At 46.6% G+C, this 17812-nt stretch overlaps 1 protein-coding gene and 1 pseudogene across 1 annotated transcript in view; both read left to right on the top strand.

Moving 5' to 3' along the window:
- PAPPA (pappalysin 1) overlaps positions 1 to 17812 on the top strand; it is an 870469-nt gene that overhangs the window by 324422 nt on the left and 528235 nt on the right. The gene's annotated exons all lie outside the window — the stretch shown is intronic.
- On the top strand, positions 5479 to 14947 carry LOC147710412 (serine/threonine-protein kinase PLK1 pseudogene; annotated as a pseudogene).

Raw genomic sequence — 17812 nt, 5'->3', positions numbered from 1 at the left:
AAAAAAGCATTGTAGCATATGCATAACTTCAATCATATAAATAATCTCTTAATTAAAATTTTTTTGGATGGTTTCCTGTCTGTTGTCTACGCGTTTCGACACTCTTAAAGTGCCTTCCTCAGGACTGTACCATCATGCTGTAAAAAATATTTATAAAAGAGATATATTTACTGTATTATATGTCAGTGTACATAACAAATAGTGTTATTCTTAATATGACATGTGCTAGCTACTAGTTTATACATAAGGTTGATGATACCGCTTACATTTCTCATGGTATTAATCCCATATGACATTTCTGTGATTTCTATGAAAAACATGATTTCCTTTGCAAATAAATGATACAGTTGCAACACATTTCATTTGTATAGGAGCATATTGATTTTTTTCTATGGTCATTTTTGATCCATATATAAATATCCTAAATATACCTAAAGTTTAAACAAGAATAGGGGATAGAGAAAAAATATATAGGGGATAAAGAAAAAAGAGAAGAAGATGACAAGATTACGATTAGAAAACAGGTTGATAGGGAGATAGAAGCAAAAGGATAGATGTTTACCTTGTATTGTGCAGTTGTGGGGTAGGTTAGAGTATTAACTATACTACTTATATTTACCTTGATTTTCGTCTAAGGCATTTGGCCTAATTTCAAACACATTGCACTGTGTAGAGATACTAACGACTCACTAACTGAGTGTTTGTATATTAACCCAAAGTATGAAATCTGTCTGACATCAAACCTATTATTTACAACAGTCACATTATATATGCTTACCAATTATTCAGACAGAAACGAATACAGTTACGATGTTATAGCCGATTGATGCCAAGATACCGCAAAGTTTGATATAGTTATTGATGTAGGCCAGATCTGTAATGTGAAAACAATGATTGCTAATTATATATTGATCCTCTGAAACCTATATGTACTAACTGTACATGTTTTATACATCCACTAGAAAGATTCTATCAAGATTATTATTATACTTCTTGTTGAAATCTCCAGGGTCGGTATTAAACTATCTATGGATCCAACTTAGTTTTTTACTACCTATGTTGTATACGTTTTAAACAGACTTTATAGTGATATTGCCGGTCTCCTACACTTCATGTCATATTTATGGCATATTTTTGGTTCCAGACATCTCTAAATATTTCTATAATTATTATTATAGCTTTTAAACCATAATCCTTCTTTGGAACCATGGAACCGAACCTCTGTGCACCATGTCGACTTGCTGTTGCCAAGGCTTGTTGGCTCTGCACTCTAGAGATATTCAGGCTTCAAGAAGCTTCAGCCTCTAGCATCTCTTCTTGATAAGTACAGTATCCTCACCACATCCTGTCCACTGTGGGCCTTCCTTCTTGGTGAGCTGCTCGAGGTCCTCTTGCGACTCTTGTGCGTTTGGCCTGTGGGTCCTCCTGAGTGTCTTCTCCTGCTTCAGTGGGCCCCCCTGCTTGCTTGGGAACTACTCTGACTTCCCTGCTTGTGGTGAATCCCTTGGACCTCTCTGGTCCCAACGTTGATTCTTTTTCGTTCTCCATGACAGTTGCAGCTGCCAAGGGTTGTTGTTGTTGTTTCCGCTGGACACCACCCCCTGGTTCTCAACATCCAATGCGAGATTGCTCGTGCATGACTCCTGGTCTTCCTCAGAGTCACCTGGTCCTCACAGCTGCAGTGACAAGGTCACCGTCAACACTTCTGAACAAGCCGACACCGTTTGGCATTGCTCTTCCGTGCCTCTTGGTCACTTCTGAGTGGCATAGACTCTGTCCCCTCTGCTGACAGGTCCTCCTTTTCAAGAATCCACCCATGGATTCCACTGGGCTCCTGCACAGTCTTCTCCAGTGGCATCTTCTTCGAAGACCTCCACTGTGGTCTACGCCGATTTCCAATGTCACTTCGCACCTATGCACCCAGATTCCCTGGTGTAGATATTCTGGTTCCTGAGATATCCATGGGTGAGGTGACTCTCCAACCTTCTGACTTCCACTGGGTTTCTTCGGGGTCCGCTGGGAAGGGCCTTCTTAAAAACTGCTTTCCAATTGACTTCTATTGGATACGCAGCTGTGGTTCCACTCTGCACACAGCCTCCGTGGGGTTTCTGTGTATTTACCTTGAGTGGTTCCTTGTGTCCCTACCTCCTTTGAGTCTCCTAGTTCAAGTCCGGACTTCGGTTGCAGTTTGAATTCCACTTTTTTAGTATATGGTTTGTTTTCCCACTGGAGTCCACTGTATTTTATGCTTACTTACCTGATTGCTATTGATGCCTTGTTGTGTATTTGTGTTGATATCTCCGGTTAGGGGATATAGAAATGTGTTAGTAAGAGCTGTGTCATAAATAGACATAGTTTTATATATATACACTATGTGGTTCTTTTTCATGTAACCTATACTATATATTAAGCTGGTAATACAAGCTGCTTAACACTCCTTCAATATAAGCCTGCAGGCTGCTCCCCACAGCTACCACTTTGAGAGCTTTCTATGGATATCAAAGACCACTAAAATCACTATAAGGTTTGCCTGGATTAGTGCAAGATGCATCACTTAAATAAGTTTGCACCATATTAAGCCAGTCTCCTACACACTCCTTAACACCATCACTGCGTGCAAGATTCCCCTCCTGTGCTGGGCCCCAATGTAAATGGGTGTGGTCATGACGAGCTCAGCTCGTCATGAGCACACAAGAGGTATACCTCATGACGAGCTGAGCTCGTCATGAGCATCGAAGGGGTTAATGGAAGCGGTGGCTGTCAGATAGTATGGATGCCCATCGTATGCTAGAAATACTGACCTTATGTCTGGCACAGTGAAGGGATATCAGAGCTACTAACTGTTTGCCATGGAACCTTACCATATGCCAGTAGTGGTGACAATATGCCTAGAAACCCCACCTATGCCAGTGAGGCCAACATATATTACAGATCCCAACTTAATGCCACAAACCCACGCTGTATGCAAGGGGTTGCCATCACATGTCAAATATGTGAACTCGATGCAAAGTTTACCCTTATTCTAAGAGCACCTGATGAAAAGGGTGACACTTTATGCCAGCTGTGGACACCAGTGTCAGGCATGCGTGCCTTACACTGGGCTGTCTACTTTATACCAGGCCTGGCCATGAATTTCTGTCTTATACTGAGGCTTCCCACCTTATGCTACCAAGTGATCGTCATTTTACACCAGGAGTTGCCAGAAGGTGTCATTTCTCCCTACCTTTTGACTAGGGTTGGCTTCTGACTTGTTTCTACCTCCTCCACTGATATGTTCATGTTATGAGGGATACAAAAATAAGCAAAATCACCGAAACCAGTGTTTCTTGCCTTTATCTAAGAGTACTTCAAACAACAAATAAAGAAATATAGAAAGCATTTTTTAATGCGATCTAAGTAAACAAAGATAGAAAAGTTATGTTACAAATGATACACATGATTTTTTTTGCAGTGCTAAAGTTAGTATCATGCATGGATGCATACTCTTAAAACAACAACAAATGGCTGGTATCATTCTCCTTAGAACGGTGGCAACCCTACTTTTGACAGGGAACCTCATTTTATGTCAGGAATGGGCCGCATTTTCCCAACTTTATGCCACGTATTCCCATCTTGAGCTAGGGAACAGCATCTAATACCAGATCCTTACGACTTATCTACCCCTTATTCCAGAAGTAAATAGTAGCTGTCTTTGATGAAACATAGGCCTGAGATTGCCAGCTTAAGCCTGTGGTCAGCGATGGTCACCTTGGACAAAGGATCACAATCTTATGGCAAGAATGTTTAACAGATGTTAGATATGATCCCCTTATGCCAGGAATTGCCACCAGACGTAAGACGTCCCTGTCTCATGTCAGGGGTAGCCCAAAGCTATCAGGAATCCTCATCTTACGACAGTGATCTCTAATAAATGCTGCCTTGCGTCCCGAGTTGGAGGACTACTCCCTTATACCAGTGATTCCAACCATATGCCGTGGTGGTCACTACGTACTAAAGGTAGCCCACCTTATATCAGGAATTCAAGCTTTATATGCATGCCTACCGTAAGCTAGAGCATTTCCACCTTATGTAGTGAGCCTCGAGTTTATGCCAGAGATGCACAAGAGATGTCAGGTATGCCAACATTATGCCAAGGTGTAGTCAGGATTTGTTGGGAAACATCACGGTATGACAATGGTCGTCAAATAATGTCAGAGATCCTGTGACTGTGCTTTGGGTTTCCACCAGAAATCAGTTAATTGCATCGTATTTGACTCACCTCTTCTTTATAGGAGTGCCCATCTTCCCCAAGGAATCCTCTCTTACGGGGTCCGCACCTTTTGTCAGAGACCGTCTTACACCATGTGTGGACACCTGATAGTCGTCAGCTATATTTTGGTCCTAAATGGGGGGAATTCGAAGTCACAGAAAACGCATGGTTTTGGGCCTGCAACCAAGAGGCTTAAGAGGTGACAGTCTTCGCCAAGTCTCCTTGCAGGTTCTAAATTACTCCTTCGTGATTGCTAATGGAGAAAAAGAGCTAATACTCTCTGCTTCCTTTAACCCCAGCGAAGCCAATCGATGAGCTCAGTAGAGAGTATTATAGTCTACAGTTATAGCGCATACCAGGGATTGGTGATGTGTATCATGGATGCATCACAACTGGAGGGACAGACTTATGACTGACAACTTATGCTTCCCCCACCCAGATTCTGATCTCCTTTGATCATTTGCTCAGCCAGTGAGTTGAATAGGCAAGCTCAGCCCATTGGCAGAGAATAAGGAGGCTTTTGGTAGTGTGAGGGCAGTTATTTGGTGTAGGAAGCCAGGATTCTCAGTGGGGTAAATTCTCCCACCATCGTTCACAACGACTCCATAGTCAGTCAAGCAGTGCTTCTTTCTGACAGCCTTGTCTATCCTTCTGAAGCGGGAAACTGACATGGAAGGCTACTTCAAAGAATGTGCATTATGGAGTAGCATTACCATCGCAACATTGAATCCCAAAATTGACCATTAACGGTCCCCATATCAATTTTTGTCAAATGAAAAAGTATTCTGTGATTAAATAAAGATGAAAAAACAACAACATTGAGTCAGTCACTGCAAAGACGTAGAGGTTCAAGCTAACAGTTCCATTCCACTCTTTTTCTCCCTTCTGCATGTCCAGCCAATGAAAGTTCCTGTGTGGTACTTACAAGTGGCCATTGGAGGCCTAAGGTGTCACAGAAACTTCAACTCTGGTCACACAGCAGGGACTCCATTGTCTGAAGGTCTCTCTAAATGGCCTTGCAGAGCAGTTCCTTCATATCTTATTGCGAGTTGTGTTCCACTTCTCCTGCCTCAGCTCCTCGCAGTCCTCTTCTTTTAAACAGCACCTTGTTCATGCAATGGAAATTCCGGCTCCATTCCACAGCAGTCTCCCAGCTGCTTTCCTTAGGGGAGGCTGAAAGATAACCCCTCCTAGCAGATTACAGAATGTCTAGGTTCCTTATCCCGAACATGGAGAAGGGGAGTTGGCAGTCAGTGACCCGCATCATGGAGCACATAACTGTTTCTCGGTCTCTGCTGGTGTGTGACCCTGAATTCTGGTAGAGGAATCTTGGTACATGGGCTAGGAGTTTCTTCCCCATTCTTACTCCAAGTTCATAGAAATAGTTTGTGTATTCCAAAAATCCAACTCTGGGTCTGGTTTCAGGCAGTTCCTGACTTTTGCGTATTCCTCCCTGACTAGTACAGCAATAGCCTTTGTCTCACAGTGTCTGCAGGAATTGGGATGATGTTGGGAGTCTCTTGTCAGGATGGACACAAAACAAAGGCTCATCCTATTGGGGTAACACTTAGGTGAAAAAGATGCATGGGAAAGGGCAGAGCGTTTCTCCTACACTACAAGGGACCCTTAGTCTAAAGTCTGGTCCAGTACAAAGGACCTCAGAAACAATATAGATGCACCATGCAAATCACAAAGCTCTTTGGGGCTCTTGCCAACCCCCTTCTGAGGTACTACTCCTTTGAAGGGAATGGATTCCTGGGTGGCCAGAGCCATGTGCAGTACACACGCTCTATGCACAGTCTACCGCACAAAAATACATTACACACATGGGCACGTCATCCATGGCCCAAATACATAGAGCAAAATACCCAGTTGTAACTGACTACCATTACATAAAAAAACTGGAGAGCCAGGAAACATCGCTCTCAGCCCTGTGACACATAAAAATGCATGCTTGCTACTTTAATTTCTTGCTGGCAATACTCTCAGTGCACTACCGCTAGTGGTCATCACACTCAGTAAAAGAGGGCCATGGGATATGCCTGTCCAGATAGCTGTGCCCATCCTTGGGTTGGATTATTTGTCACAGGTAGTCTTCAGCACACAATATCATTTGTGCTGAGGCAAAAAAACAACTGAAAATCACTACGGGTTACTTGAGGATAGGGTAAGTGCTCGCCAAAGCCACCCAGGGGACATTTTCTGTTCCACCATTACACAGAGGTCCCCTGCACACCTGCAGCCTCAGATCCTAATTGAAATGCTGCGAAAATCTAAACTAAAGATAAAACGTTCCCGGCACTCTACAGACTGGTCAAATTGCAGGGCACCCCGTTAGTATCACTTTACAATGATGTTATGTTATGTTATGTTATGGTCATTTATTACACGCACAGCTGCTCCAGCAAAGGAGCGTCCTGGAACCCAACAAGGTACCAACACAACACAACTTAGAGAGGGTATGAAAAGGGAGCAGATTTAAGAAAACAGAAAGGTCTTAACAGCTCTACGAAAGGAGAGCAGATCACCAAGGGCACGTATCTCTGGGGGAAGAGAGTTCCACAAGGCCGCGGTGCGTACACGAAATGAGCGGCCGCCAGCACGGCTACGCTTAAAACGGGGGACTACTGCAAGTTCAAAGTCAGATAATCTTAAAGAGCGGACCGGAACATAGGGAGACAAAAGATTCAGAAGAAACAAGGCAGCAGAGCCCTTGAGGATCTTGTGAGACACACAGAGTACTTTAAATTGGATCCTCTGCTTGATCGGCAGCCAATGGAGAGAACGCAAGGTGTTAACAGCAGAACAAAACCTGGGAAGACCCACGACTGCTCTGGCGGCCGCATTCTGCACGCGTTGAAGGCGGGTGATTTCGGCCTGATTTAGCCCTACCAAAAGGGAGCTGGCATAGTCAAGCCGAGAAATCACAGTCGCTTGCACCACAAGTTGCCTGGTTGATGCATCTTAACACAGGTTTCAGGCCGCGCAGAATGCCAAAGCAACAAGCCGCAGTGCTCTTTGTGTGGCAGACAAAGCTGAGGGTAGGGTCTAGCCACACCCCGAGATTTTTTATCTCCGACACCGGTATCGGCGTGGGACCCAATTCCGAAGGCCACCACATATCGCCCCAGAGTTCCGTTTGCTTGCCGAAGATCATAATTTCCGTCTTTTTTGCGTTCAAGTGGAGACAGTTGGAAGTCATCCAGCTGGCGACCACCCGAAGTCCATTCTGGAATCTAGGGGGCATCCACATCAGAGTCCCCACTGAGCGTGACCGCTAGCTGAGTGTCGTCAGCGTATGACACCATAGTCATACCCCAACGCTTGACGACCTCAGCCAGCGGTCTCACGTAAAGATTGAATAACGTGGGGCTCAGCGAGGAACCCTGAGGGACCCCAAGATCCAGAGGATAGAATTTGGACTGATGGGGCGGGACGGCCACGCAAAAAGACCTGTCAGCAAGAAAGGAACGGAACCACTGGAGCGCCGGGCCAACAACGCCTGCTTCCTCCAGGCGCTGCAGAAGGATCTTGTGCAAAATGGTGTCAAAGGCGGCGCTAAGATCTAATAACACAAGCGCCGCCGTTTGACCCGCATCCAGCACGGAGCGCAGATGTTCCACCATAAAAAGGAGGGCTGTCTCCTTGCTGTGCCCAGCTCGAAATCCATTCTGCGTAATGTCTAGGATGTTGGCCCGTAAGAGATGATCTGAGAGGGCAGAATTTACATGCGCCTCCGCTACCTTGGCCGGCCAAGGGAGGAGCGAAATCGAGCTGTAGTTCTCAGGTTTGCTGGCGTCCAATGACGGCTTCTTTAGGATGGGCATGACCACTGCCTGTTTCCACTTTGCAGGGACTGAACCAGATGTCAGCGAGGTATTAATCAAGGAGCAGACCAGCGAGAGGTCGTAGGATGCCAGGTCTCTGAACAGAGCTGGCCTTAAAGGATCAGCCGGGGACCCAGTCTTGACCTGCTGAGCCAGTTTCTTAAAGCTTTCAGGTGTTAGGCTAGGAAGAGAATGTAAAACATCCTGCACTGGGATGTTGCAAGGTCCTGCGGCAGAGGGCAAAACCTTAGGAAAGGCTCTGTAGATGGCTTGGACCTTTTCAAGAAAAAAGGGCGCCAAGGTTTCGCAGTGTGAGATGGAACAGTATTCGTTCGCTGAAGCCTTTTTTGCCACCAGATCTTTAAGAGCCTTAAAAATGGTTTTAGATGGATTGGTGCTGTTGCGGAATTCAAGGGCGTAAAATGCCGCGCGAGCTCTGCAGACAGCTCGATGATAAGATTTACCAGTGGCCAGGTACAGGACTTTTTTGTTACTATCGTAAGTTTTCCGCCATTCTCGCTCAGCACGTCTACACGTGCTTTTGAGCGCCCACAGAGATTCATCGTACCAAGGACTGGGGTCCCTTGATCCACGTTTGCTCAAAGCTATCGGGATAAGGGAGTCAAGAGCCCTGGTGACCCATTCACAGAACCGGTTATAGCCCGTTTCCACGGTATCTGAGGGGCCCAATGGGTCCGACGATAGAAGACGATGGAAGTCCTCAAGTTTGAGTTTATTCCAGCGCCGTCTCGGAACAGCTCGGACCGTAGCTTTAAGAGGGGGCTCATACAATGGACATTGGATCCGTACCAAGAAATGATCCGTCCAGGCCAGGGGGGATGGAGTAGAGACGCTTGCCTCTTCCAAGTTCGTAAAGAAGGGGTCTAAGTAACCATGGGCGGAAAATCCGTTTCGCTCGCGGATTTTGCGGATTTTCGGTAAATTCGCAATCCGCGAGATTCGCGAATCTCCCGCAAAATCCGCAAATCCGCGAGCAGCGGATTTTGCTCGCACTGTTCGCACTGTTCGCGTGAGTTCGCGCCCCGCGAATAAGTGCAAAATTGCAGAAATACGATCTTAGCAAAACTGAAAGTAACTACTTACCAGGTTCAAAAGTTCAGGCTCATCATTAGTAGCCATTTCCTGTAGTGCTTCCTGAGGGGCCCCTCCAGAGTTCAGTTGCCAGTTGAAACTATTATGTGACCCTGCTCTGAACCTCAGAATAGTTACACATATGCCACAAAGGTCCTGAATTACAGCTAAGGGAGACAAGCAGGAGCCAGGCTGGAAGTTCAAATCCATTAATCAGCCCCTAATGCATTATTGTCAGTTGGGGCAGGGCATGTGTTGTAACTAATTTTGCAACAATGAAAGCACTTAGCAAGTGCAAAAGATCACTAATCAGGAAGCACTAAGGAAGCAGGTGCCAGCTAAAAAAATATTCTGTGACACATTAATCAGCCCCAAATTAATTCAGGTCACTTGAGGCAGGGAAGGTGTGCTTGCGTTGCCACAATAATGTACACTGACTGGACAACCAGAGGGTGCTGTGATGAAACAGAGGGTGGCATGGGTGGGCCAGAGGGTGGCATGAGTAGTCAGAGAGTGGCAGTGGTGACAGAGAGTGGCAGTGATGAAGAAGAGTGTCCCAAACAGGCTGGACACGTAGAAACAACAAGTTCGCGAAACTTGCGACCCGACAGGTAAGTTCGCAATTTGCGACATTGTAAAAAACCCTCGCGAACTGGCAGAAACCCGCGCAAACACAAAAAAAAAAAATCGCGAGAATTCGCGGATTTTGCGGATTGCGAGTTTGCAAATCCGCAAAATTCGCGAACGCGAGATTCGCAAAATTCGCCCATGCTTAGGTCTAAGGTATGTCCACCTACATGGGTGGGAGACGTGACCAATTGAGCCAGTTGGAAGGCCTCAAGATCAGCCACGGAGCTACTCACAGCGGGCATGGTCAGATTGTCATAGTGAAGATTTAGATTAGGGGTGGGCGGCCAGCTACGCTCCGTCTGCGGAGTGTGCGTAGTGCCGCCTACTCCGCATTTTGCGGAGCCGGCGGAGCCAGGCGGCACTACGCACGCTCCGCAGACGGAGCGTAGCTGGCCGCCACCCGCCTCCCTCCCGCCCTCCCTAAATACATTAAATTAAAGGAATAAATTAATTTAAAACACACTTACCTTGCCGGCCGCTGCCCGCCGCGTCCCCGGGGCTCGCTATCTTCAGTCTTCCGTCTTCTTTCGTAATGCGCATGCGCGGCCGCCCGCGCATGCGCATTACGAAAGAAGACGGAAGATAGCGAGCCCCGGGGACGCGGCGGGCAGCGGCCGGCAAGGTAAGTGCGTTTTAAATTAATGTATTCCTTTAATTTAATGTATTTAGGGAGGGCGGGAGGGAGGCGGGAGGCGGGTGGCGGGGCTGGCGGCCGGGTGGTGTTTGCGGAGTGGGGCTACGCGGAGTGCGGAGGTGGGCGTAGTTTCTCGCCCACTTCGCGTAGCTCCGCGAAGCCCCACTCCGCCAACTCCGCCCAGGGTTAATTTAGATCCCCTAGAATAGAGAAGTTAGCACACCCTACTGCCAGCGTGCTAATAGCGTCTGGGAGGGCCTCCCTAAATGCCACGTCACTGCCAGGGGGGCGATAGATCAATATGCCCGACAGAACAAAATGGGGAGTGATGAAGATTTTAAACGAGGCACTTTCGCAGCCAGCAATTTTTTGCCCTCTCCAGTCACAAGGGTAGCAGGATTTGACAGCAAGTGCAATTCCCCCACCTCTAGAGGACCGATTAAGTGTATAAACCGAATACTCAGAGGGGAAGGCCAAGTTAAGGATAGCCGTGTCAGTCTCCTGTAGCCAGGTCTCAGTCAAACAAAAAACATCAGGTGGCTCCTTTTCAATTAGGTCAGAGATGTCTTGATAATGTTTTACCAGCGACCTAACGTTCAGGTTCCATATACTAAGATCGTGCCGGGGGTCTTTCGGTCCAGAGACAGAATCCTCGCCGGTACATGCAATGAGGGCGGGGGCGTCCAGCGACCACCTGCCACAGGTACACAAGTGAGGACCACACAACGGACTTACCTGAGGCGCATCACATCTCAGGATGCGCTGTCCAATGGCCAATAGAGAGTCCCTAGAGTAGCGGAACATCGTCATCACCGCTGGGGTCCTGCCCTGCCCAACGCGGCCAAGCGCGGACGAGCGCAGACGGGCAGGACTCTGGCACGACTCAGACTAAGCGAAGGCGCGCCCGCTGCGCGATACCGCTGCGCTAGGCGGGGAGCTTTAAATAGGTGTCCCTCCCGAGGTCCTGCGCACTAGAGCGCTCGCAGGAGAAGGCGCCTGATGCCACAAACAGTTCGCTCCAAGATGGCGGCTGAGAACACACCCCACCCCAAGGACCCGGACCCGCTCAAGCAGCGGTGTGAGACCGATTATAATGCAAGTGATGGGGCAGGTAAAATCAAGGTATACAAACCAAAAATCAAAGCAAATACAGAATAGGGTTTTTAAAAGCAATTCAGCAAATAAAGCGCGAAGAGCTTAAGCAGCGAAGCGCTACCTTGATTCGGCAGTGACCCCTTTATGAAAGATGTTCACGCCAAATAGTCCCTCGGAGGCAAATGAAACAGGGTTGTGACCACCGCAACCTCACAATATGCATATTGTCATCACCCCTGGATCTTTACATACATCAACATTGTAATAATTTTGAGCACCAGTGGCACTCTGTCTCTATCCATGTAGGTTAACATTAGAGGTCTGTGCACTTTCTTTTTTACAAGTATAGTCATGCATAAACATCAGTAACTTGGCCATCTGTTTTCCTTGCACGTAAGATGCTTGCATATTTTTCACTAGTGGGAGTTCAATCAGAAATTATATATTATAAATGATGCAACTAGACATGTGCCTTGAACACATGTGTAGTTCTAGAAACCATCACCTCATGACTTAGAAACTGAACAGTACAGTGAGCGGATCTCATTCAGGCTTTTTACTATAAAATATCTCATAAACGATTTTCACGCAAAAGACTGCCCATACGTAACACACATTGCATACAGAAAAATATACAATTTCACCCACCCTGGGTAAAAATGGACCCCTTCCGGTCTGTGGGGGCATGCAATGGAAAGCTTTGCAAAGGGAAACCGTACCGTAAGAAAAAAAGTTTTAGAGAAGTACCAACCCAATCTTTCAGAGTCTTCACCAGTAGCGAACTTATCTGTGAAAGAAATCCCATTCGGAACAAGTTCCACAATTTTCCTTAATTCTACCGCTAGTATAAGGACTGTTTCCCCTTTACAACATTGAACTAGCTTGGTCTTAAACTTAGTTCACCATATTTTCTTCCTCTACCCTTTTCATTTATGGTTGTTGCAGGCTGTTCTCAGTTTCGACAGGGCAGGGCTGCAGAGGCATGTACTCCTTTATCCAGGTGAGGTGAACAACAGTCTGCCATATTTGAAGATCTCCACATGTCTCAATGAGAACTGTGTGCCTTCAAAGGAGCTGCTACTGCAGCTCTATGCAGTTCTTTCTAACCCTTGCCGTTCTAGGGCCCTGGATTAATTGGTTTGGAACGAAGTCATAGAGAGAGGTACAGGGGAACGAGAGGAGGAAAGTTTTGGGAAGCAAAGTCTGAGGGTTTGCTTAAACCCATGTACATTTTCAATTCAACTGAATAAGTCCTCAGGGCCTCTTGTGGTCCCTCATTTGTTCCCATAGCGTGGGCACTCACAGACCGCCATCATCTGGATCCCTAAACCCAAATTCCTCACCCTGCTAAGTATGCCATCCCTGGGAAGGCAGGAATCCCGCTGGCCATGGAAAAGCAGCCTAGTAGCCTCAGCCCCTTGCCCGGGTGCACAAGGAGTTCCCCAAAATACGAGTGGACCACTGCACCTGGCGGTGCTACAAGCACGGCTGCTTCCTGGATAAGGGTGGATTTTCCAAGTGCTTCGGGATCATGGACATGGAGACGTAGGAAGTGCTGGAGGAAAAGATTGCGCTCAAGAGCATGATCCTGCAACAGCACCAGAAGAAGAAGATGAGCATGGAGATTTCCATCCACCGCAGCATGAGCCATTGGCACGTGGTGGGCTTCAGCAGCTTCTTTGAGGACCAGGACTTTGTCTACATAGTGCTGGAACTGCGCCTGCAAAGGTCTTTACTGAAGTTGCACTAGAGGAGGAAAGTGGTGACTGAACTAGCGGCCAGGTACCATATGCAACAAACCATCCTGGACTGTCAGTATTTACACCATAACAGGGTCATCCACCATGATCTAAAGCTCAGGCACCTCTTCCACAATAATGAAATCGAGGTGAAAACAGGCAGTTTTGGTTTTGGCGAAAAAAATTAAATTTGATAGTGAACGCAAGAAAATGCTGTTTGGGACTCTAAACTACATCGCTTCTGAAGTCCTCGGCAAAAAGGGTTACAGTTTTGAGGTGGACATTTGGTCTCTTGCCTGCATTTTGTATACACTCCTCGTAAGAAAGTTGCCCTTTGAAACAACCTGTCTCAAGGAAACATATATGCGAATCGAAAAGAATGAGTTCACTATACTGAAGCACATTAACCAAGTAGCGGCTCATCTGATTTAGAAAATGATACATAACAGGGGTAGTAAGCACTATAAAAATTCAATTACAATACATTACATTAGAGTCTGATCCAAACACACGCTATCGAGCTGCCAACTGATGATTTCTTAACCCTATCCGTGCTGATGACGGAACCGTTCCGTCATCAGCTGCGGTGGTGCTGTGCTGATGACGGAGCGGTTCCGTCATGGCCCTGCCGCCGCGCCTGCGCGGCGCTGATTTTGCGCCTGCGTGGCGCGTTCTATTGAGCGGGCGGGGCCATGACGGAACCGCTCCGTCATGAGCACAGCTCAACCGCGGCTGGTGACGGAGCGGTTCCGTCACCAGCACGGCCCCTCCGCGCGGCCGCCCCGCCCCCTTAGCACTGCGGCGGAATAGCCGCCGCAGTGAAGGGGTTAATGTCTGGATATATCCTGATCCCGCTTTCCTACACCTGTCTGACTGTGTCTTCCAGTTTTCCATTGCCCCAAGCAGGACTGAGAGGAGTCGTAAACGTCTATCTGTTCTCAACAAATCTCTTGTGAGTCCCATGGTGAAGAAACAAGCTGTTTCCGGAAAGGATGATGAGGTGATTGCAGAGCCATTGACTGATACCTCTCTGAAATGGTCCAGCTGCACACCAGTGTCAATGCCTCAAGGCCTTCTGAGCAGCTGGTCAATCGGCAAGAGGAGACTGATGCTTGCTATCCTATATTCTGGGTTAGCAGGGGGGTCGATTATTCTGACAAGTATTAGATTGGGCTACCAGTTGTCTGATAATAGTGTTGGTGTACTGTTCAATGATTCCACCAGGTTGATCATGTACAATGATGGTGACAGCCTGCAGTATGTTGAGTGGAATAATGCTGAGTGTTATCCAAATGTCAGATCCTACCCACAGTCCTGACTAAGAAGATCACATTGCTGAAGTGCCTCAGGAACTACATGAGTGAGCATTTGTCGAAGCGTTCTGCCAACATCTCACTATGTGAGGGCGATGAGATGGCTTGACTGCCTACCTCCGAACCTGGTTCTGCAACTGAAGTGAAATCATTCTTCACTCGAGTAATGGCACTGTACATATCAACTTCTTCAAGAATCACACCAAATAATACTCTGTCCCCTTATGGCTGCTGTCACCTACATTGATGAGAAGCGGGACTTCCGCACCTACAATCTAAGTTCGATTGGGGAGAATGGTTGCTGTAAGAAGCTGGCTTGTCGATTGAGATATGCATATACCATGGGGAAGAAGCACAAAAAGACATAATCTGGATCTGCATGTGCCAAGCCTTCTGCCTAGACCTAGTCCCATCTGTGAATGCAGTTAGCACTTGTAAAAAAATGTAATTGTATTTTTATGAATTAAGTGGGGGGTCAACTCCCAGTCAAACTATACAAATGTGTCCCCACTCATGTGAAGGTGGCAGAATATTTTATCTTACTGTTGACTGTCTCACTATGCTAAACAACAACTGACTTTGAACATGTACTAGCCTACCTCCATTTCCCCAGATGACTTCTTCGACATGCTAGATCAGGGGGGCAATTCTTTCCTGGATAGACAATCCAGGGATTAAAGCTAAAACAAATGGAAGCTTAACGTTGTCTCCACTGGTGTCCTACCAATGTGGGGAGTGAGTCTTTGTGAATGTCTAATGCTGGCTACTCCAGGCCAGATCACATTTAATAATGCACAAATGTATATGTGACTTTAAGCTGCACATCTGCTTCTTTCTACTCTAACCTCCGAAACAGCATCTAGTCAAGAATTTGCTTGTTGAACTTTACATTTCAGTGCTGTGTTGGAGACTTTCCGCCTGTCCTGTATGTCATTTTTATGCTGAGATCCTGGTCTTCCTCTGTTTAATCTGTTCTTTTAACATGCTCCCTTGAAAATACTGGCTTAAGTGACATTTTGTATATCAAATAGGTTTGTAAAACTGCCCTCACTACAGTGTCACCCATGCAACCAATACAATGCCACCCTATTCACATTTTTAAACATTCACAGTGCCACATATAGTAAGAACTTTTACATTACTCACAACAGTGCCACATCTGTAGTTGGAACTCTTACATCACTCATCACAGTGTCACTCATAGTCAGCACTCTTACATCACACATTACGCTGCCACTCAGTTTCAGCAATCTTACATCACTCATATTGACACCTCAGTCAGCAGTCTTGCTTCACTCATTATATTGCCACCCAATGTCAGCAAAGTTTTATCACACATTACATTTCCACTCAGTGTGAACACTCTTACATCACTCTTTAAAACAGACCTACCAACCCACTCCCTCCGTGTGCTAGACAATTTATACTCCCTTCAAACATTCTCTTTGTGGAGACCCAGTATTGCATAGTGGAACTCAAGGTGGACTGGAGTGGGTTTCCAGCTCTTGTGAGGCGAATCCGCACAGCTAATGTCCATTTCGGTGTTGCATTCTTACCAGGACATCGGCAGCAGCATTAGGAACTTTTGAATAGTTTGAAAGGGGAAATGAGTGATGCTTAGGCAGTGCTCAGCACACAGTAACACCCCTTTCCATGGCCCCTCCCAATGGGGAGAAACCCCAGAAACTCCTCTACAACTGGTTACCAAGTAACAGGCTTGGGCCCTGCCCTTTCATTAGACCCTAACATCTCCATCCCACAGTAGAAATTTTTTAAAGATGCCAGGTCTGACATTTAGGGGCCCATTACCTTGAGTGTCGGAAAGTCTCTGACCTAACACTCATCGTCGCTTTCAATTCGGACCGGCTGATTATGATACAGTCAGTCGGAATTGAAACCGGCCAATCATGGCTGGTTTCAATTCCGACAGGAGCCCGTCCGTCAGGAGCCCATCTTCCAGTCGGAGACTGGCCCATAATCCAAATGAAAAGTGTTTCCCCCTTCTGGATCACGATTCATGGTTTCCAGCAGGGTTTCCATGCCGGCCTGCCCAACATGGAAACCCTGTTGGAAAGCATGTTTGGGGGCCCCTAGCAGGGCCCTTTTCTGTATTGGGCCTTCGGTTGGAGGCCGAGGTGGCACCATAGGGGCCTCCTTGTTGATCCCTGCACCTTGTGGCAGGCACCTTGAGGTGGGGTGCAGGGATGAACACAGTCTCCCATTCCCCATTGGGAGCTTGTGTTACGGCTGATTTACGGTCGTAACACGAGCTCCCATAGAAGAATGGGAGTATGCGACCGCACCATGTTTGGTTGCATCGTGATTAGCCGCTCGGGACCGACGACCTGAGGTCGGTCGATCCTCTTTCCGATATGGTGTTGGGCAGACGCAAATCTGTCCAACATCGAATTAATCCCCTATGTGGGAACACGTGGTATGTCATTAACACGGAAGGATTTAAAGTGGGGTTGCAGCCAAACCCACAGGTGTTCCTGTTAGTCATAGGGGCAGGTTTCCCCAAAGATAAGATAAAGAGAATGTTCATACATTTTACATTTTTATTGGCAAGGAGGTGATTGACAATACTTTAGCTGAGCCCTGAAATCCTGAATGTAGCCAAATGGTTGCGATATGTGAGGGAATAGTGTGTGCCCGAAGAACATCATATGAATCTAACTAGGAAAGACGAAAGACCCCTGAAGACTTGGAAATGCAGCAGTCACTGTCTAGAATCTTGCAGTTCCCATAGGACGATCATCCACATTTTGTGCATAAACAATTGAACAGTTGGATGGTACCAAAAGGCTGGACAAGCAACGAAAGAAGAGAGTGTACTGCTTAAGAAACAGCACACAGCAAATGAAGTAAGACAATGCACTTTGCATGATTGTACAGTGGGATGGTTATATCTAGACCTGAATATAATGAGGCCCTCCACTTTTGGTGCTTGTTTGATGATTGTATATTACAGTTTCGAATGAAAACTAATAAAAAATATATAAATAAGGCAAGCCTGCTACAATCCAATGTCAGCACTCTTACAACAATCAAAACACTGCCACCCATAATCAACACTCATACATCGCTAACGACAGAGCCACCCCTACACGAGCAGCCTGGCACACTCATTAGGACATTTCCTATGATTAAAATAAATGTGAAACTATACGAGTTGTGGCTTGGAGAAATACTAATAGGATGGTAAAAACATAAAAATGAAAAAATATATGTGG

This window comes from Lissotriton vulgaris, chromosome 5 (genome assembly GCF_964263255.1).
Source record: "Lissotriton vulgaris chromosome 5, aLisVul1.2, whole genome shotgun sequence".
Lineage (NCBI taxonomy): Eukaryota > Metazoa > Chordata > Amphibia > Caudata > Salamandridae > Lissotriton > Lissotriton vulgaris.
Note: the sequence above shows the minus strand (reverse complement) of the source record. Positions and strands in the feature narration are given on the sequence as shown.